Source organism: Zootoca vivipara, chromosome 6, assembly GCF_963506605.1.
Source record: "Zootoca vivipara chromosome 6, rZooViv1.1, whole genome shotgun sequence".
NCBI classification, from domain to species: domain Eukaryota; kingdom Metazoa; phylum Chordata; class Lepidosauria; order Squamata; family Lacertidae; genus Zootoca; species Zootoca vivipara.
In genome coordinates, this window is record NC_083281.1 from 36,056,312 (window position 1) to 36,078,908 (window position 22,597).

Sequence of the window (22,597 nt, forward strand, 5' to 3'; positions counted from 1 at the left end):
TCCTTTTTATTGAGCGTTCATTATTATTAGTGCTCATGATGTTATAACTGTCCTCTTTTTTTTCCAGGACTTGTCCTCTTTTTCAGGAGTAAAATTTCTGTCCGGGTGGGTTTTCTGAATTTTCCAAAATGTCAGGGGTGTGTGTGTGTGGCCTACCTTTTATTTTGCATACACAGTACTAGATGACCAAGTGCAAAACATATATATATTATGTGAGTTTTACATGATGCAGGAAAGGAGCAGGTCCTTGTTTTTTATATGTATTTTGAAGGGACAGGAAGAAAAATATCTTCCTTTACTCCTATGCAGCGGCTAGATTATTAATCGGTCAAAAATGGAAAAAGGAGGAGGTACCCACGGTTCAGGATTGGCAGGTGAAATTAATAGAGTTTGTTAATTTGGCAAGAATGACGGCAGCGATTAGGAACATACCTAAACAGAAACCTCTATTGGAATGGGAGTGTGTGGAACTTTATTTTAGGAAAAATAATATTAAGACTGAGTTAGCGATCTGCTGGGATTAGAATCACATGGGGGGGAAATTATATTTAAAATCTGTAAGGGATTTAAAAGGATGGATAAAATAGATTTAGTAGAAAAATAGAAAAAGATATTGCAAGTAATAGAGAGTTTACAAGGAAAGTGATGTATAATTGGTTGGGAAGAACAGTGTTTGTTTAATGTAAATGTATTGATGTGGATTATTGTTGATTTGTATAATTTTTGTTTGTTAGTTTGTTTGTCTTCTTGTTTATAGGTTTGTATTTGTTTGTTTATAATTGTTTACAATTGTTTATTGTTTATGGATTTGTTGTTTTTAAGAGAAGAAATAAAGCTTATTTTAAACCTTTAAATAAAAAATAAAAAATATTTTGAAGGGACATTGTAGAATGTGCCTGCTCCCGCACCCCCTCCCCACCCCAGCTGCCGGCAAATGTGCCCTCTTTTTTTTGCTCTTCAAAATATGGCAACCCTATATATGCGATCGCACTTTCAGGATGTATAGTGTCTGCGACAGTTGCTTGAATGAAAAGACCCGGATGAGTTTGGGTCTGTTTTTAAAACACTGCTGTTTTCAGATAACACAAAGAAACACATAAAATGAAGGAATACTTAAGGGATAGCAAAAAACAAAAAACCCTGTTTTTAATGTTGTGTTTTAATTGTTGTAACCTGCTCTGGGACCTTGGGGTAATTTTTAATACTAAGAATAATAAGTTGAAAAAGATTTTATAACAATATGAATTCCAGTGATTCAGTAATATCTCCTACTTTCCCACAAAGCCCTGCACTAGGTATTATTCATTTGGTATCATTGCATTTGATTTATTCCTTTTAACAATAACCAGTTCTTCCGTTACTAATTAGAAACAGATGGAATGCTACCTGGTTTTCCGTTTCTAATTGTTAACAATTAAATAACTGTAAATATATTAGAGTACCTGTATTAAAGGTCTAACTATTCTGCTTTCACTAACCCACACTTCCCCCATGTTGCCTTTATGCTACCACATAAAATATTTCTAGCTAAGGCTTGTGAATCCACTTACTACATTTTATTGGCTCATCTTAAAAAAATCATCTTATTTGGTTGCCACAGCCAGAAGATACAAGACCACCACCACAAATCCAGTTGAGCCATTATCACTGTTAGTTCAACCTCCGTATGCACATGTTAAAGACTTGACCTATGGACTAAGGCATGATAGCAACAGAGGAAGTTGCCTTATCTGCTGACTCAGACCATGACCTATCCAGCTCATTAATGTCTATACTGACGGGCAGCAGCGGTGGCGTAATGTGCATTGGCAGTGCCCAGGGCAAGGCAAGGATTCCCCCTCCCACAACCTTGTGGGTGTTGTATGGGAGGCAACAGGCAGACTTTGCTGCACCCCTGCAGTGGCCGCTCCTCATGAAGGTTGCCTGCTGATCAGTCTCTGTGTTTGTCCTCTCAGCTTGGCAAGCTTCCAGTGGGACCAGTGGCTGGCACTCCTTGACAGGCTTGGCGATGTCCCAGCAACACCAAAGCTGCAGCTGCAGCAGGCCTAGGAGGAGGGTGTCGGAGAGTAGGCTAAGACACCAAGTGAGGCCCCAGGGTAGGACCAATGCAGGCTGGGGAAAGCCCACACTCCGGTCGGTGGGAGTTCCACCTAGGGGTAGGTATGCCTTTGCCGATCATGAGGAGAAGATGATGCTGTCACAACCCTAAAGGCCCAGTCTGGCCATGGCTCGCCTTCCCACAGCTCTGGACTGCAGCAGTCATGTGGCCTCGGTGAGGGAGCCTGCCATGTTGCGCCCTCTCAGAATTCTGCAACTGGGGCCACAACCCCCTTTGCCCCTGCCACACACACTACACCACTGGGCAGCAGCTCTGCAGGATTTCAGACACAGGGTCTCTCCCAGCTGGAAATTGAACTGGGCTCTTCTGCATGCAAGGCAGTTGCTCCACCACTGAGCTAAGGCCCTTCACATGTGTCAATGCCTGCAACTGCAGAAGAGCACATGTGTGTGAGGAGCGATCAATGTGAATTTCAAGAGGTGAGTCTCGAAGCTCGAACTCACCTGGCCACTAACAATATTTCAGTGCTATTTTGTCTGTGGGATGCACTACAAAACAAGAAGAACAAAGTACTGTGTGGTGCACAATAAGCAAGCATTAGTGTTCCCCAGCTGTGTTTGTTATAATGATGCATTAGATTAGACGATGCCTCCAACAGAGATGCTAAAAGCCCTCCTTGCTGGCACAGCCCAGAAGCACCCCTGCATATATTCTTCCCCTGCCATGCGAGATGGAGATAAAAGAAGATAGGGTGGAAACGATGGCTATACAGAAATGGATTTATTGTGGAGACTGCAATACCAGCACATTCTGAAGCAGCTTTTAATTGGTGGAGAGGGTAGTTTAAAAGAATAAAAATCGTTATTGGAGCTGTAAATGTGTGACTCTTACAAGAGGGTATCTATACGGAAAAGAGCTGGGGAAGAGACAACTGTGTGTTTAACAGGCTACCAAAAAAAAAAAAACCTGTTTGGAGGAATCTGCTTTTTGTTAAAATGAAGGCCTTGTATTCATTTCGTGCTAAATGAAATTTCTGGACAGTTTATTTGATGCTGCAAAAAAGTACAAATATGTAGCATGAAGATTTGTAGCTGCTGATAAAGGAATTATAGATGTGACATTTCTCCTTTTAATACAGATTTATACTGTGCTTGTTCTAATGCTTTCCTTAACTATGTGAATAAGTACCTTGATGCCTTGATTTTATATTTATTTAAAATACTTATATGCTGCTTTACACCCACAGCTACCTTAATAGATTTCAGTTATTGGGAATATAATGGCACCAGGTCCAAAGCTAGCACAGCTTGTCTCCATTGCTTGAAAGATCCAAGGCCTGCCCTGACCTGCACTCAACATGATCTTTTTTCAGCTGCTACTACTGCTGGAGCATTGTTGGAGGAGCTTTAGCAGAGCTTTCTACCACTGCAATGAGAAGGCATCTGTTATGTACTGAGCTGAATCCTAGAACAATAGGATTCAGAATCAGCGGGAGCTACCCAATCCAACTCCAGGTGGAAGTGAATCCTCAACCTGATTGGCCTGCTGGAGCAGCCAATCAGGCGGCTGGCAGAAGTGAATCTGCTACCTGATTGGCCTGTAGGAGCAGCCAATCAGGCTGCAGGCAGAAGTCAATCCACAATATAATTGGCCCACAGGTGTAGCCCTGAAGTAGCCAATCACGCAAGGCCCATTGTGTAAATAATGTATATAAGCAGATGGTTTGGGGAAAAGAGTCATTCGTCTTCTCTTCTCCTCCTTGATGACTATGAGCTGAATAAAGAGCATGAAATTCACTCTTGACTCCGAGTATATTTCACTGGCGACGAAGGTGGGATCCTGCTGAGCTGACCGCCACCACGCACTGCACCGCAGCACCGCCACCTGCTGCACCGCTGCATCGCACCGTGCATCCAGGCTTCAGCTCCAGGACCCAAGGAACCCAGAATGGCAACCGACAGCAGCTTCTCGCCATTCAAACCAGCATCAGGAGACTGGGAAGGGTACGCCGCCCGTTTCAACTTCCTCCTGCAAGCGAAAGAAGTCACCAACGATGCCATGAAGAGGGCAACATTCTTCAGCGTCTGTGGAGAGGAGACGTTTGAAATCGCCTGGGCTCTCCTTGCACCTAGAGATGTCGCTACCGTCTCTTACAAAACAATAATGGAACGGCTGAAGGAGCACTTCTCACCACAGCCCTCGGTGGTAGCTTGCCGAAATGCCTTCTACGCAAAGCGGCAAGCCCCGGGGGAAACCATAACTGGGTTTGTGACCTCCCTCCGCCAAGCCGCCCGGTTATGCAACTTCTCAGAATTGGAGAACATGCTTCGTGACCGCCTTGTCGGTGGCCTGAGGGACGAGATGTTGCAACGACGCCTCTACGCCAAAAAAGACCTCACGTTCCAGATTGCTCTGGAGGAAGCCCTGGCAACCGAAGCCGCCGAGAGGTCAACGCAAGAGGCACGACCGGCCCCGCCATCCCAACCGAGGGTCTACCACGAAGACCTCACCGACGAATCCGAATCTGACAGGGAGGAAGTACACCGAGTACAGCGGCGCACTCAAGCAGCACACACACCACAGCAGCCTCGACGAGAAGGAGGGAACTGTGCAAGCTGCGGGGAGAACCACGAGAGGAGGACCTGTCGTTTCCGCAACGCAGAGTGCAGGCAGTGCAGAAAATTGGGACACATCGCCCGGGTGTGTCGGGCTCGACTCACCCGTCGACAAGCATCAGATGACCGACCCAGGAGCCCCAGGTCACACGGCACCATGCACCAAGGCAACTCGACGGAGATCACGGACTACCAGGTATTCCAGTTGCCCCATCCCAGCACAGAGAAAATTTATATAGAGGTACAGATAGAGGGAGCCCCATGCCGCATGGAGCTGGACACGGGTTCAACTCTATCCATAATCTCGGCCCGAACATTAAGGGAACTGTGCCCTAATGGGGGTCCCAAACTAAGGCCGGCCCCATTCACCCTCCGGGACTTCCAGAAACGTAAGGTCCCTACTATGGGGGTGGGGACCTTCAGGGTGCAATATCGAGGGCGAAAGCAACAATTCGACTTTCTGGTAGTTAAGGGCCCCTACGTTAGCTTACTGGGACTGGCATGGTTTGGACCTCTGGGGCTAGCCGTTACCGGGGTGAACCGCACTAGCTTACAAGTGGACGTGGACGCCATATGCAAAGAGTTTCCAGGGGTTTTCGATGGGGCATTGGGACGATATACAGGACCCCCCATTGCCCTACAGCTAGACCCCGCTGTACGACCCATCAGGCACAAGGCCCGCCGGGTCCCGTTCGCCCTGAAACCCCGCATAGACGAGGAATTGGACCGGCTCGTGGAGCAAGGAGTGCTGGAGCCGGTGCCCAACGCCCCCTGGGAAACTCCAATTGTCACACCCGTCAAGCCTAACGGTTCGGTCCGCATCTGTGCAGACTACAAATGCACCATAAACAAGGCTCTCACGGCCCATGCATACCCAGTGCCAGTGGTCAGCCATGTCCTCGCCACCCTGGCTGGGTCAAAAATCTTTGGCAAACTGGACTTGGCCCAAGCGTATCAACAGTTGCCTGTGGACGAAGCCACAGCAGAGGCTCAGACGATTGTGACGCACAGAGGGGCATTCAGAGTTAAGCGGCTGCAATTTGGCGTTAGCGTGGCACCAGGCATATTCCAGAATCTAATGGACTCTCTCCTTAAAGGGATTCCTGGCGTCACCCCCTTCTTCGATGATGTACTGATCGCCGGGCCCACACCAGAGGAATTTGAGGACCGCCTCCGCTCCGTCCTGCACCGTTTCCAGACGGCGGGCCTCAAGGTGAAGCGGGAAAAGTGTTTACTGGGAGTGCCGCAGGTGGACTTTCTGGGATTTAAGGTGGACGCAGAAGGGGTCCATCCAACCAGTGACAAGGTACGGGCCATTTGTGAGGCCCCAGCGCCCAAGAGCAAGCCCGAACTTCAGTCATTCTTGGGACTATTGAACTTTTACCATGCCTTCCTTCCCCATAAGGCAGCGGTAGCGGAGCCCCTACACAGACTCCTAGATAAAAGGGCCCCTTGGGTGTGGGGCCAGCGACAAAGGGCCGCATTCCAGGCAGTCAAGGACTTGCTCGTCTCGAACTCGGTCTTAGCACACTTCGACGAGAGGCTGCCAGTGGTGCTGGCATGCGACGCCTCTCCCTATGGCATCGGCGCTGTCCTGGGACACCAACTCCCGGATGGAAGAGAGGTGCCGGTGGCATACTTCTCCCAGACGCTTGCTGCAGCCGAACGAAACTACTCACAGATTGACAAGGAGGGTCTGGCAATCGTGAAGGGCGTAAAAAAATTCCATGATTTCTTGTACGGGCGGCCCTTTACCATAGTGACTGACCACAAGCCGTTGCTTGGCCTGTTTGCCCCTGAGAAGCAGACCCCCCAAGTGTTGTCTCCACGTGTCCTCAGGTGGTCAATTTTCCTTGCCGGCTACCAGTATGCACTAATCCACCGCCCTGGGAAGGCGATGGGCCACGCAGACGCCCTCAGCAGGCTACCACTACCAGAAACAGGCCCCGACCCAGCGCCTGCGCAAGAGGTTATGACCCTGGAGCTGCTTCCCGACCGACCCATTCAGGCACAAGAAGTTGCGCACCATTCCACAAAAGATAGGGTCATCTCCCGGGTCCTGGACTGGGTGTGGCGAGGATGGCCCAGCAGCAGCCCCGGGCCAGAATTCGCTGGCTACACAAACCGCAAACATGAACTGTCGGCCCACAAGGGGTGCCTGTTATGGGGAAGCAGGGTTGTTGTTCCCCAGCCCCTCCGCAAAAGGGTCCTCACAGCCCTACACGAGACACACCCAGGGGTAGTGAGGATGAAGGCCCTTGCCAGGAGTTATGTGTGGTGGCCGGGGATTGACAGAGAGATAGAGGCCTGGGTCCAACACTGCCAGACCTGCCAAGAATCCCACCCGGATCCCCCAAGGGCCCCAGTCCAGCCCTGGGAGTCCGCCCGACATCCATGGTCACGCTTGCACGTGGACTTCGCTGGCCCCTTCCAGGGAAAAACATTCTTCATAGTGGTGGATTCCTACACCAAATGGCTGGAGGTCGCACTGGTACCATCCACTTCTACGGCAGCAGCCATCCGGGTACTACGTAAGCTGTTTGCGACCCACGGGCTCCCTGACACCCTTGTCTCGGACAATGGAACCGCATTCACGTCAGAGGAGTTCCAGACCTTCACAGCGCAGAACGCCATCCGCCACATCCGCTCAGCACCATTCCACCCTGCCACCAATGGCCAAGCGGAGCGCATGGTGCGGACCACCAAGGACAGCCTCCGCCGCATGACACAAGGGGACTAGGAATACCGCCTTGCCGCATTTCTTCTAGCACAGCACAGCACCCCAAGCACAACGACGGGCCGGAGCCCAGCTGAATTACTAATGGGCCGGCGCCTTGCAACTAGACTGGACCGACTTCACCCCGACAGAGCTCAGGATGAGGTAGTGGTGGGGAAAGGCAGGAACCCCCGGACATTTGTGGCCCAGGACCCAGTGTATGCAAAGAATTTTGGGGCAGGCCCAGCATGGGTACCCGCCACAGTCACCAAGGTGACCGGTCCCGTGTCGTACGAGGTACTAACGGAAGGGGGGCAATGTTGGCGCCGCCACTGCGACCAGCTACGGCGACGATTCCCAGGAGGAACCCGGGAGGAGAGCGGGACAGAGGGGTCCCAAGGGGACAGCAGGGCAGTGAGGCCTGTAGAGCGAGAGGGGTGGGCAGGGGAAGCAGAAGCAGTAGGCACAGAGGGGCGCCCCGAGGCTGGAAGGACACCGGAACCAGAGCTACAACCTAGTGGTTCAGTGGCGCCAGACCAGACAGCCCTGGCACAGCCAGCAGCCTCGGAACACGAGCCAGAACCAGAACCCCTGACCAAGGAACACCCCAGGCCACAACGCACACGGAGGCGGCCAGCAGACCTTGGGGACTACGAATGCAACTTCCCGGGCAGGACTGGAACTTAGAGGGGAGGGGTGTTATGTACTGAGCTGAATCCTAGAACAATAGGATTCAGAATCAGCGGGAGCTACCCAATCCAACTCCAGGTGGAAGTGAATCCTCAACCTGATTGGCCTGCTGGAGCAGCCAATCAGGCGGCTGGCAGAAGTGAATCTGCTACCTGATTGGCCTGTAGGAGCAGCCAATCAGGCTGCAGGCAGAAGTCAATCCACAATATAATTGGCCCACAGGTGTAGCCCTGAAGTAGCCAATCACGCAAGGCCCATTGTGTAAATAATGTATATAAGCAGATGGTTTGGGGAAAAGAGTCATTCGTCTTCTCTTCTCCTCCTTGATGACTATGAGCTGAATAAAGAGCATGAAATTCACTCTTGACTCCGAGTATATTTCAGCATCCATAGGAGAATCTTAGGCTCCACCCACAGACTTACCTCTGTTAGGTATGGGGGATAAATTTGATTTTGGTCCCATTTAAAGATGAACCTACCTAATTTGCCCTTTCCGAAACAATAAGCAACTGAAAGACAACCTTCCTTTGAAATTCACTCCAAATTTTGCAGTGTAGTTCTCCAACAAAGTAATGTATATAAAAATACATATATTGGGGTAAAGTGTACATAATTCATAAATTTGTGAAAAATACATAAAAGCAACAAAGCAATTGCTTTGAAAAAAGTGTTCATTAGGGGGAATTGCATGGAAAAGTCTATATTAGGAGAAATTCTCAGTGAAACACTGATGTTCTATATAAGCTTGGATCCCCAGATGTTGTTGGGCTACAATTCCCATCATCCCTGCCATGGGCTGGGGAATATGGGAGTTGTATTCAACAGTATCTGGGGACCCAAGGTTGAAGAATAGTGCAGCCAATACTGAGCTATATGGATCAATGATCTAACTCAGTATAATGCAAATTCTTATGTTCTTAACATGATGTCAGCAGGGCAGTTAAGATGTGACTGACAAGATCTGACAGCTGACCTGGCAAAAACAGGTCACATGACATCATTGTGACATCAAACCTGGCCCACAGGAAACTCAGAGAGATAAGGACCTAACCCAATGGCCAAATCCGGTCCCCCACCCCTGTTTTAAAGGGCCATTGTTGGTGAGTTTTGTCCCCTGCCCTCAGAATTCACCCTGCTGAAAACAAAAAGTGAAAGCGAGAGGCTGTTCTGTCTCCCTCTTCTTTCTGTCTCTTTCTCTGAAGTCTTCACATAACAGAGCCTCCCATTGAGATCTTAAAAACTTGAAGACTGGTAAAGGAAGCGGTGTCCCCAGAGATACAGCAGACCCAAAACATATCAAGCTTAGATCACTAATGTAATGAGCACACTAAATTGTGCCACTAAGCAGCTGGTGACCCCAATTTCGCTGCAGCCCTAACTCTTCCAGGAAGTGAGCTGTGTAGGGTTTATAGAGAACACCACGTTGAGATAAAGAAAAAAAAAGAAAAGGGGCTTTTATTTTAGCCCACTAACCTTCAACACCACAGGCTGTAACATACAGCTGAAGTTTTCTATTTTCTTCAACGGTAGGAATTTCCAAGTACAGTTTCCCTGTAAGAAAGTATTGGAGATTTACAGGGTGTTTTCCTCCCCCCCATAACATTTCCTTAATTGCATTATGCAAATTGAGCATAAGAGAGTACAGATGAAGCCATCTTGATGCTTTATAGATTTCTCCAAAAGGAAATGGCACACCCTGGAAGCCATAAAGCCAACTGCATAACCCAAACTCTCCTTTCTTTCTCTGGCTACATGCCAACTCCCAGCTTTCTTGCCACACCTACACAGAGCAGCTAGTCTTAGAGTATCTTCTAATTATTGTTTACTGCAGCTCCAGCATGCTAACACCACAGTTTTTTTTAATCAAGGTTCACACGCCGTTAACCACAATCCATCTGAATCTAGTGGTTTTAAGAGAAGTATTCCTCTGTGATGCACTCTTTAAATATCTATCTATCATCTATCTATATATTTTTTAAGACTTCCATGTGATTCAAAAACCAAAGTCATGGCTCCATTGCGGTGAAAATAATTTAGGCAGCTTTTGCACATGCACAGATGACAGCACATGTGCACATGAAAGCATAATTGAATTGGGGTTCAGCACAGGGAAAGAAATCCTCTGGTGAGGAGATCCCCACTCTGGTGTAAACAGCATCAGGAGAAAGTGATGTTAAAATACAGAAGAAGGGAAACCACCTCACAGTTTCAAATTGCTAATGTGAACATACCCTTAGTTCACATCCTGTCTGATAGGGATGTCCAGCAGCTAGCTAGTAGCCACTGGGTACCAAGGACCATTAAGCAAGCATCTTTAAGCAATGGTGGACTTTGGGGCTCAAATTAAGCAGCATCCTGGGCAACACCAAAATCCAACGCCCCCCTTGTGCTCCATTCAAAATCACAGTTGCAGCACCCACTGCAGTGTCCCTGAGGCTCTGCACCTAGTTCGCCCAAACCAGTCACACTCCCCTAAATCCACCTCTGCTTCAAGCCACCAAGAACTACTTTTAGGGACAGATTGCAGTAACAGCGATTTTTATGTTTTAAAAAATGGGGAGCACCCGTTGTTGTTTCTATCCCAAAACCTTATCTGTATAGCCTGATAACTGTGACACTTAGAAAAGACTTACATATATAGCATACATTTTATATCTTAGAACTGAAGGCTGTGTCCACTGTTATTCCTACTCACAGTAGACCCATTGAAGTTAATGGGCAATGCTAATTTGGGTCTATTAAATTCAGTAGGTCTGCTCTGAGTAGAACTTCACTGAATGCAAGCCTGAGTTTACAGTGACTTTTTGTCTGCAATATCCAACTCGTTTTTGTACTTCTTATTTTTCTTTGTTGCCCCGTTACCTTCACTCGATGGCTCTTGTTAGCATTACCGTATATTTCTGCCATGCAGTGAATGGCTTACTCATAGTAAGAGATGGATGCTGCGGTCTGTTTGCAGGGTTTTGACCTCCCGAACAACTGCTTTGCTAATCGGAAGCCAAGCAGTTTATGGTTTCTCATTTTAATCAAAGCAGCAGGATCGGTAGCTAATTCCCACCACCACCGATCAATACTGCAAATGATCTTGCTTACAAAGGACATGCCACCTAAGAGGGATTCCATGTAAGAACTCCTCCCACTGAGGCCCTGATTTCTTGTACCAGAGGTGTACGTTTAACCATCTCATCGCAAGGTGGTGTTAATAATACAAAGGATATTGCTGCTTCTGTTATGCCTGAGCCTACTTTGTTGAATCCCAAAGACTAATTAGAGACTGGGGAATAATTAGTGCGTCACCCCATGCTTTTAGTTCATTCTATTTCAGTTTCAAAGAGCAAAAGCAAATATCCGATTGAAACACACACTCTTTTTTTCTGTATGTGTTGAATATTTTATGGTTCTTCCGCATTGCATCACTATGCTGCTGGTTGTCAAGAATCACATTGTCTTTGCTCTAGATCCAAGCTGAGGGAGCTGTTCCTGACACTTCTGAAATCCAATTAGTGCATTTCATGTCAGCTATGATGAAGGCTGAGGGGGGGAGAAATCCCCCTCCTCACAGCAGCTGTTTGGTTATTAGAGAGCAGAAGCCTGATGTACAATGAGCAGATTGGTTATTTTGGGACCCAAAACAGTTGTTTTCTACACTTGGCCTAGAAATTTCATGGGACTCCATAGAGGCAATGATACATAGAGGCAAAGGCAGAGGTGATCTGAAGACTGGGGGAGAAGCAGCTCTCCATCTTTAATATAGGCATCCAGAACAGAACAGTCAAGCAAATGTTGGGGTTTACATAAGCACACCATATATGGCAGAAGCAGGAGGTGGTCCTCTATGAATCTGGGAAGGTTCTGTGATTACATAAATCTTCTTCTTAAGGGACTGATATGTCCCTGAACAGCTGCCCTACAAGCTGCATTTTTTCCCTTCAGCCATTGCTGCGACAAAGCACAGAAGTGAATATATGCTGTATGTGGATAGGGGGCTGGCTTTTATACAGATTAATTCAATTTGGCATGGGGAAACAGGCACTTAGATCAGGGGGATCTAAGACAGACCCTTAAGAGCACCAAGCTCTTACGAACGTACAAAATTGCCTTATGCAAATTCAGGCCAATAGTTCATTCAGCTCTTCCAGTTCCCCACCACCACACCTTTAAGCTAAGGTTGGGGGAGAAATTCAATTCAGTTCTCATTTAAAGGTGAACTTACATAATTCACACCTCCCAAGACAATGTGAGAACCTAAACATACCATCGAAATTAGCACTTCTCTTAATTTTGTGATACTGTTCTCCAACTAAACTGTTTACCACAAAGGTTTTATATTAGAGGAAAGCATGCATAAAAATGAATATATTGGTGAAAATAACTTATGCATATCTGTGTCTTCCTTTGTCTTGTTTTCTGGTGATTTATTTCCTCTTCTTTGGCAATGTACAAGTAGCAAAGCTTGCTCAAGAATGGCAAGAGACCTCTAAGGAAGAGGTGTAAGCGAAACACATTGAGGAACTGTGTTTCTAATGACTTTGAATAAAAATTATAAGAAATAATCTGTTTGGATATTTGCATTTTACTTCATATTGGCCGGGGGTGGGTGGGCTGGGGAGGAGTTGTGGCCAGACAATGAAGCCTGAACAGTCTTTTGTTTCCCATCCCTGATTTAACTACTGTGGGCTATTTCCCACCCCTGTTCTTACTATTCAAATACTGTTTATGTATTTATTACATTCATATCCTGCCTTTCCTCCAAGGAGCAACCCTGTGAGGTAGGTTAGGCTGAGACACTGAGACGGGTCCAAAGTCACCCAGTGAGCTTGATGGCAGACTGAGGATATGAACCCTGGTGTCCCAGGTGCTAGTCTGACACTCTAACTACTACCTTATAATGACTCTGCATCAATGTGTGTTTAGCAAAGGTATGTCACAAAGTGGAGGTGGTTGGAGACTGTGATGTGCATTTCTTCTTGCCACTTTAAACACCTTGCTGTCTTCCCCAGACATTCAGTCGATTGCATGATTGTTTCTCATTTGTTGCGTAAGATCCAGGAATCTTCCATAAATAAGATGCTTCCAGTTCATGGATCAGGCATTTTCCTGGTGCTTAAGCCTTGTATATGTGGTTTTGGGGGGATGCAGCGCCTTTCTCCAGCTAACAAGGTTGTTCCAGTTAGGAGTACTGACTGCAAAGCAGTTATACAAACATTACTGGTCCAAAGATCATTCCTGCCACATTGCTGATCATAAGTACACAAGCCACCAGTGCTGGTTCCAGATTGGGGTGGGGGCAACCTTGAGGAGGATACCATTTGTGTCCCCCTCCTTGAAAAGGCTCCTCCTCCACTACTGCCCATTCACTTGCCCTCTTTCTGTGGACCCAGGACAGTAGGGGAGGCAAGCACAGGCTGCTGATCCTTCTCACTCCTGTCACTGCTCATTTACTTAGGGCAGGTGAGGTGAGCAGGAAGTGGCAGCAAAGGAGACGGGAAAATAGCAAGGCTGCAGGGCCACCAGAGGTCAGCAGTATGTCTGCTGATGAGGAAGGAGCCTTGGCTGTTTCTAGGTTATGCTGCCCCTAACACTAGCCCTGCAGCTTTCCCGCTTCCTGCCCATACTGTGTTACTGTGACATCCTTCACATATTTAGTCCACTTTTTTTGTAGCTGAGCAGTCCCCATCAATACCACTCTAGCAAAGACACTGCCACAAAGCCCTTTTAGAAGGGGTAACAGAACGGGTGTAGTGAGAAGCAATGCCCTTCCATCTATTGCAGCAAGGCCCAACTATTTTATGAACCTTTCCTGTTTGTATTTTTCGTCCTGTGTGGGACGTGCACCGCCTCTCTCCCAGGGTTCTCAGTAATTATTGAGCATAATAAGACCCCTGCTGGATCAGGCCAGAGGTCCATCTAGCCTCTGCATCCCACAGTAGCCAAGCAATTGCCTATGAGAAGCCCACAAGCAGGATGTGAGAGCATCTGGCTATGGTTTCCACGTGACTGGCATTCAAAGAAAGCATATGAACTATCATGCCTAGACTGAGGCCGCTGATAGCCTTACACTCCACAAAGCTGACTAATCCCCTTTTAAAGCCGAGTTGGTGGCCGTAACCACATCTTGTCATAATTAAGCTATGTGCACCCCGCTCTCTACCAAACACATACATACATATCACTGTCAGGAAAAGGCCTACTTACGAGTAGGACCCTGGCAGAGACACATGCCCGGCTGGCATGTTCTCCCCCTGGGCGATCGTTCGGGAGCTTCATAAGCATTCTCCAGCCCAAACATCACAGCGACTGGTGCCAGAAGACACCAGCACACTTTAGGGATCCGCAGGGGTTGCACAGTAGTGTAACAGAACTCAGTAGCACAGCATTTTGGCTAATCTACTTTATTTACATATAAACACACACGGAGCTCTTCATCTTGGCTCCTTTTCTCTCTAGCATCACACAGCAAAGAGAAAGAACAATGGAACACCAGTTCCACTTCAGGAACACAGTAAGACAAACATCCTGTCTACATCACTTCCACTCTGTGGAATGAAAACACATACTGTACAGTCAAACCTATGACTGCACACGGGGAATGAATCTCCCAACAATCACATGTAAACACAACACTGCTGGTGGTGGATTAGAACTAGTTCAAAGTGCTAAAGTGAAGGTTCGACCATTTTTTACAATCTGCACAAGTACTATGTTTCAGTTTTTAGGCCCAACTCGATGTATCGGGGCAGCTATCTCTGCTATTCCTGTGCCAGCCCTGTAAAGAGGGTACGGGTTGGATAACTGTAACAAAGGGAGCCCCTTGCTTCAGGTGGCAGAGCAGGTGGTGTGGCAGATCAATGCTTTGGCCTCAGGCCACCTGCCACAGCTATTGGCCTACTGCCTTCCCCCATTGTTTTGCTGGCTGGAGAGCTGCCTGCCAGGCTAGTGTAGAGCTTGTCTGAGGCCCAGGGTGGGAGTCTTGTTGTTGGCAAGACAGCGTAAGTTCGACAGGTCCTTAAGCAGCACCCCCAGCCAGCTTAGCCCTCTGAGGCTTGGGGTATATGTACCCGGCTGCTCTCACATCTGTACGGACCTGATGCCAGCTATTGCTTTGAAACTGTATGGGCGGCGGGGGGGGGGGAGTTATTGTTTTTGTTTGTTACTAGGGTATGCATTTTGGTGTTTTTATATTGTAAACCACCCTGTGCTCTTTCGATGAAGGATGGTATAGAAAATATAACAACCGCCTCTGTATCCAGGGCCTGTCCCTGTGTCATAACCAGGGGCCACCCTTGGACTTGGCAAATCTAATATTAAATCTATTTGAATATGTGGCTTGCAATATCAAAAAGACTCAAGTTTGCTGCTGGTATGAACAATGCAGCTTGGATGCTTAAACAGCTTTGCACATTTTCTCTGTCTCTCACACATGCACACCCTCCTCTCACTCACAGATTAATTTTGTTCCCAAAGATATTTTTACCTTGATCAAAAATAAAAGCCCTTCTGTGTTCTGCTTCTCTGTGAGCTGCATAATTTTCTCACTTGCTATTGGACAATGACTTTGAAGGGGTATTTTGGTTATTTGCACCCCCTCCTGTCTTGTTCATCAACATCACAATTAATAATAATGCAATTTTAATTCTAGAATATCTGAGAATATATATATATATATATATATATATATATATATAGAGAGAGAGAGAGAGAGAGAGAGAGAGAGAGAGAGAGAGAGAGAGTTAAACTGTCACTAGAAGTTGTGAGGGTCTTCTTGATGCCCCCAAAAGTTATAATTTTCCCAGATGGGTCAAAAGAAAGAAATCTAAATCTATATTTTATTCAACATCTGTTGAGTTAGGGTAGAGGGTAGGTATGGGGGAGAAATGTGATTCAGTTCACATTTAAAGGCAAATCTACCTAATTTGCAATTTTCAAAATATGAGAACTGAAAGACAATCATTCTTCAAAATTCATACTTCTCCAAATTTTGCCATGTTTTTCTCCAGCAAACTGATGTCTTTAAAAGTACATAAACTGGGGTAAAGTGTGCATAAAAATGCACATATTCGTGAAAATAACATACAAAATGCATTATTATAGGGAATATAAAGAAAAACATGCACTAAAACACTGATGAATTTTCACCAGAATTTGATTTAAAGTGCAAACTGATGTGGAAATATGAACAACTGAACTTATTGTCCAACTGATTGGACAAATGAGAAACTGAAATTGACTGATTCACCCATACCTAAAACAGAGGTAGGATACAGGGCTGTAGCCTGTGCCACTGAGGAACAGTAAAGGTCTGGTCCTGCAAGGTTATTCTAGTTCACTTTCTATAATTTGCAATCAGGAAAAATAAGTCCACTGTGCCACTGTATTCCGCTCTGGTCAGACCTCACCTGGAATAATGCGTCCAGTTCTGGGCACCACAGCTCAAGGAGGATACTGACAAGCTGGAATGTGTCCAGAGGAGGGCAACCAGAATGGTCAAAGGCCTGGAAACAATGCCTTATGAGGAACGGCTTAGGGAGCTGGGTATGTTTAGCCTGGAGAAGAGAAGGTTAAGGGGTGATATGATAGCTATGTTCAAATATATAAAAGGATGTCATATAGAAGAGGGTGAAAAGTTGTTTTCTGCTGCTCCAGAAAAGTGGACACAGAGCAATGGATTCAGGCTACAAGAAAGAAGATTCCCATTAAACATTAGGAAGAACTTCCTGACAGTAAGAGCTGTTCGACAGTGGAATTTGCTGCCAAGGAGTGTGGCGGAGTCTCCTTCTTTGGAGGTCTTTAAGCAGAGGCTTGACAGCCATCTGTCAGGAATGCTTTGATGGTGTTTCCTGCTTGGCAGGGGGTTGGACTGGATGGCCCTTGTGGTCTCTTCCAACTCTATGATTCTAAGTCTCTATACCATTTGCCTCATGTAGCTCTTAGGGAAATTGTGCAGGCTATTCTGCCCAGTAGCTTTCTTAAAAAATTATACTTATTTCTACCCTCCATCATTCTGGCCAATGAATGTCAAGGCACTGGAATAACTGACAAGCAATAAGCCAGAGATAGAGAACCTGTGGTCCTACAGATGTTGTTGCAGTCAAGGGGCCTAAGGGTTGATGGGAGTTGCACCAGGTTGGCAAAAGCTGATTTAAAGGGTATCAAATGATAGGGTGATGTCGGTGGTGCCACTGCAGTTATGGAGCTCAGTTCCCAGAGAGATCCTATAAGCTCCCTCTCTGTGTTTTTAGACAGATACTGAATACTTTTTAATGCTAGAAGGCCTTTTAAAAAATCTCTAGGCTGTTTTCATAGATGGGAGTCGGGGAATGTGTAGCCCTGCGGATGTTGTTGGATTCCAACTCCCATGAGCCTCAACTGGCACAACCAGTGGTTAAGAGTTAAGAGTTCTAGTCCAACAACATCTCAAGGGCCCCAAATTTCCCATTCCTGATTTAGAACACCCATTTCCAACCTGGTGCTCCCCCATATTTTGGACTTCGACTCCCAACAGCCACAGTTGGTGAATGCTGGTTTAGAACGATGAACAACATGTAGAACTAGGGAGGGTTTATACTACAAACACAGCAGGTTAAACACCACAGGACTTAGTTAATATTATGGTTATTTCTAGCACAGAAATCTTCATCAAGGGGTCAAGAAGCTGAACCACATCAAAAATACCACGGGTTGTAAACATCTGCTTGAAAAAAAAATCTACTGCTGATTATTCAGTCTGAAAAATCTACCCATGTTTGGCTGCCGGATGCTTGTTTCCATGGAAACAGACATCCGATTGGGAGGAGAAAAAACAACCCAGCTTTAAGGTAATGTGTGCTTTGAAGGATCTATTGTTGCTTGTCACAATATTAACCCACTCTAATCTAGAAATTCATGTGCAGAAATCATTGTGCTTTTTTAAAGTAGAGATACGTAACACATCAGGGTCCTAATGATATAGCTCAGTTCATGGTAATGTAAGGCAAGAGCTCAGAAAATAAGGGCTTGGTTTTATCACCACTGGTGCAGTTAGTCCATGGTCATTTGTCCTTGACATGTATATTGATTTCTACTGTGATTTAAAAGAAAAAAAAGTCATAAAAAACCCATCCATTACCAGTAGGAAACCAAACCTTTGAAAGTGCTGTGCCTGAGTGTGCACACACATGTGTTTAGGTAATATTTGAGATGGGGACAGATGGAGAAAAAGGCAGAATCGCTTAACAATAAAAAACCATACATATCATTTATGTACATGCTTTATCTACGGTCCTCTTACCATTCCACAGCCCAGACAGCACTAAATGGGCTTCAGTTCAAGCATTTGGCTTATGTGAATTGTGGATCCAGCCCAGCCACCTATTGAATAAATGGGACATTTGTCCCGAGTGTTCTAAAGCAGGCATGTCCAACAGGTAGATCATGTGATCTACCAGTAGATCACTGTGGCTCCCCTAAAAAAAGCTCAACAACTTTGACCTGAACCCCAAAAAAGGGGGTAGATCACTGCCAGTTTTTAACTCTGTGAGTAGATTGCAGTCTCTTGGGAGTTGGCCACCTCTGCTCTAGTTCAGCAGCTAGTGCTTTGTCTCTGATCATTTTGTCAAGCCTGGGAGATTTTTTTGGGGGGGGGAGGGAGACTATTGTTTTGAGACAACTGGAAGCCATAAGGTTGTCAGATTTGTAAACCAACCTTTAACTATGTATTTAAAAGCCCTTTAACCCTACAGGCATTAGCCAGTGTTTCAGCTTATCTCTGTGCTGCAAAGTTTTCACCTGTGAATTTTTGCTTATGATGCTGCTGCTGAAGGCACAGTGGCATACTAGTAGGATTTTTTTCCTGCAAAGTTGTCACCCCAGCAGAAAGCAACCCCCTACAATACTGAAATGAATTGAAACATGATTTATTTCAGATAGTTATGACATTTGGGATGGGACAGAGACAAGCCAATAGCCAGAAATGGTCTTGAAATGGGATTTAATGGGTTGAGGAATCATCACCACATAACAGAGACAGCGGCTCCCCATTTGTGAAATGCTCTCCCCAAGGAGGCTCGCCTGGCACCTTCATTACATATCTTTAGGTGCCAGGTGAAAACATTTCCCTTCAACCAGGTGTTAGGCTGCTTAACTTTCTATGTGTCAGTGGGGGGTGCTATTGGTTTGTTTTGCTTCTGTTTTTATTTTATTTAGTATTTTGTGTTTTCATTTTGTATTTTTATGTTGTAAACTGCCCTGTGATATACAAATTTAATAAATAATAATGTGGCCTTAGTAAGCAATTGGATAAGATATTGCCAGCATGGTTTTAACTCTACCAATAAACAGGGATAAGGCACACACACCTGTGGCTACAAAACTAGTCAGAGAAGAAAAAGGAGACGTTTGGAATGGTTTCTATGTTGAACTCTTGAGAAGGGGCAGGGAATTGGGGCTGCATCCTATGCAACACTTACTTAGGACAAGTTCCACTGAGCATAGTTGGACTTACTTCTGTGTAACCTGCATAGACTTGCATGAGAAAGTCATGTATGTAGCATGAGAAATTTACATGTGAACAGAATTAATCCCAAGCACCCAGTGCTATGTTTAAAAATGGGACCAGGGACCAGTTGCTTTTTTGTTTGAGTTTATAACTTTATTCTAATAAGACTCTTGCCCCAGGCCTCAGACAAGCTCTGCACCGGCCTTGATATAGGTACCATGTAGTGTTAAACTACAACCTGAGACACCAGGATTCCAATCCCCACCCCCATGAAGCTAACTGGGTAACCTTGGGTCAGTCGCTGTCTCTTAGCCTAATCTACCTCATGGGATTGCTTTGAAGATAAAAAGTGGAGGGGGAAGAACCATGTACAGCTTGAAGCTCCTTGGAGGTAAGGCAAGGAGTAAATATGCTGATCCTGTGCACACTTAGAAGTTAGAGCCACAGTGAGTTTAATGGGAACTTTCCCCCACTGAAATCAATGGGATTTAAACATGCCTTAATTCTGGATGTATCATGGTCTATCTCTCTTTTCTGCCAGAAAAAATATATAAATAAATCAGTTAACAGATTAACAAAATATGTGTTAAGGACTGTACATTTTTGATATAGCAGTTGCATTTTATTATTTGATGTCTAATTCGTATATTTCATCCTCGTTAAAGTTACAGCATACAATTTATGGTAACACACGCGAGTGGTTTTCAGTTCATAATTAGTATTTTTATAGCAGCTTCCACTAAAGCATCTGCCAGCATTTTACAAACATTAGTAAATGAACTCTAACAATGCTCCTCTGAATTAGCCGTAATTTATGAACTTCTATCAGAGAATGTACCAAATGGAAGAACTGCCGATATGCAAAGAGCCTCCAGGGCGTGACTAAACAGACTCACTTCCTATTGTTGCAGACCTCCAAATGTGTCAGGGACACCTGCTGAAAAATAATGAGGCAGAGGTTCTCCAGGGAATACAGTTAACCCATGCACACAAACAGCACAGGAGAAGCTGCTTTAGTGTCAATCAGGAAAATGGTCAGAATGTTGTTCGTAGGTTTTAAAAAAGCAGAAAATAGCTATTTCCAAACTAAATGTACGGTAGATTCTGGGGCTTGGCTGTGTGACAAACTTAAATCAGCTTCAAGCCTGTTTCACTGCCATTTCTCCTAAGGAATCCTGGGGACTGTAGTTCCGTGAAGTGGGCTAGAATTGGCTCTGCAGTCTTCTAGAGCAAACGTGTATCCAACTTCTTTGTTCAAAAGATGTGAAAGTGACATCATTCAAACATAATGTTGGCTGTGAACCATGGTTAGGGAAATTAGCCAGTGTGGGTGTGTGCAGCTCAAGGGCACTCTGCCTTGCTGCTCTCTTTCTAGAGAAGCAAACCATGGCACAGCTGGTTTAATGTTACATGCAAACCAGCACTTGTGATCCCCCTTGATTGCTCATAGTTTGTATGTGATAAAAAAACCCATGAGTGCTGGTTTGTTTCCTTACACTAGGAAACAGGACTGGTTGAGCTGTGTGCACGTGCTTATTTTTCTAAATATAGTGTACATGTATGGCTAGGGTTCTACCAGTGAATTAAAACAATTTCCAAATGGGCTTAATTTAAAGATGTAGGGTAGATGTGCTATATATTGCACAGAACTGCAGTTCCTGGAGAAGGGATGTAGGAACGATTTAACCAGAATGCAAACATCTTAGAATACTGTACTGGGTCATCTTAAAGACTAACACATCTACAGTATTGTGGCACAAGCTTTTTGCAACTAGGTTTTGGTTTCCCAGAAACCCCCCCCCCCAGAGTTTATACCATAATAATCTTTAAGATGGCACAGGACCTTTGGCTGTTGTTCACAGTTACACTGCCTTAATCCCATGGTGTACATGTGTTGCAAATTACAATGTTGAGCCAATGCCAGTTTTACATTTGAATTAGAAATATGAAATGCAAGAAGTACTTTTAATGTTTGTGTTTGAAAATTCCCTAACAATAAAGCTGTGTATATTTTGAGGTTTCATTTTGTTTAAATCTGTGTAGGTAACCTGTGGCCTTTCAGGTGTTGCCATTGGGCTCAGGGTTCCACCATCCCTGGCCATTGGTTATGCTGGCTGAAGTTGACAGTGGTTGAAGTTCAATATCTGGAGGGCCACAAGTTCCTTACCCACATTTTAAACCTTCCTTCTCATTTTCCTTTTAGCAGATTTTGACATCCTATATTCTGTTATATGGCCAGATTCCACCGAAATGAGCTCTTGATCATCAGATGAGGTGCCAGATAACTTCAGCTAAAGGAGGCGGAACTGCTCAATTAAAGACTGGTGTGATTCTAGATTCAGGTAGGTAGCCGTGTTGGTCTGACGCAGTCTTTATAAATAAAAAAAAATGTCCAGTAGCACCTAAGAGACCAACAAAGTTTGTTCTGGGTACAGTATAAGCTATACCCAGAACAAACTTAGTTGGTCCCTAAGGTGCTACTGGACAATTTTTTTATTTTTTATTTATTTATAAAGACTGGTGTGTGTCTAATAGGACCACTGTAGAATAGCTGCATCCCACAGGATCACTGAAGTTACCTCCTGAACAAACACACATCCATCAAATGGTGACATAGCCTTGCCCATAACTTACGTAAGAGGAAACAAACTAGTTCCCAATCCATCCACTGATCAGCCTGCAATGTGCAGCTGAACTTATGAGCCTCAGCAGGATTCTTTGGGAATCCCCACAAAAGCTGGTATATAGCACACCAGGGTAACAGGATCAGCCTATAAGACAAATGGAACTTATTCCCATGGAATCTGGCTGTGGCATTTTTTCAGCCTTGGGTTTAGCATTCAGAGTCGTTACAATGGAAACTGCAAGCACCACAACACACAACTTGCTTTCAAATACAACAAAACCAGTGCTTTTTTTCTACAATTTTTGTGTGTGGGTACTCTCATTTTCCTACTCATATTGAAATATTGCCCCTCAGTGAGGCGAAACTGACATTCACAAAATGTTTAGGGGTATGCATAGCCCTGCGCCCCCCCAGAAAA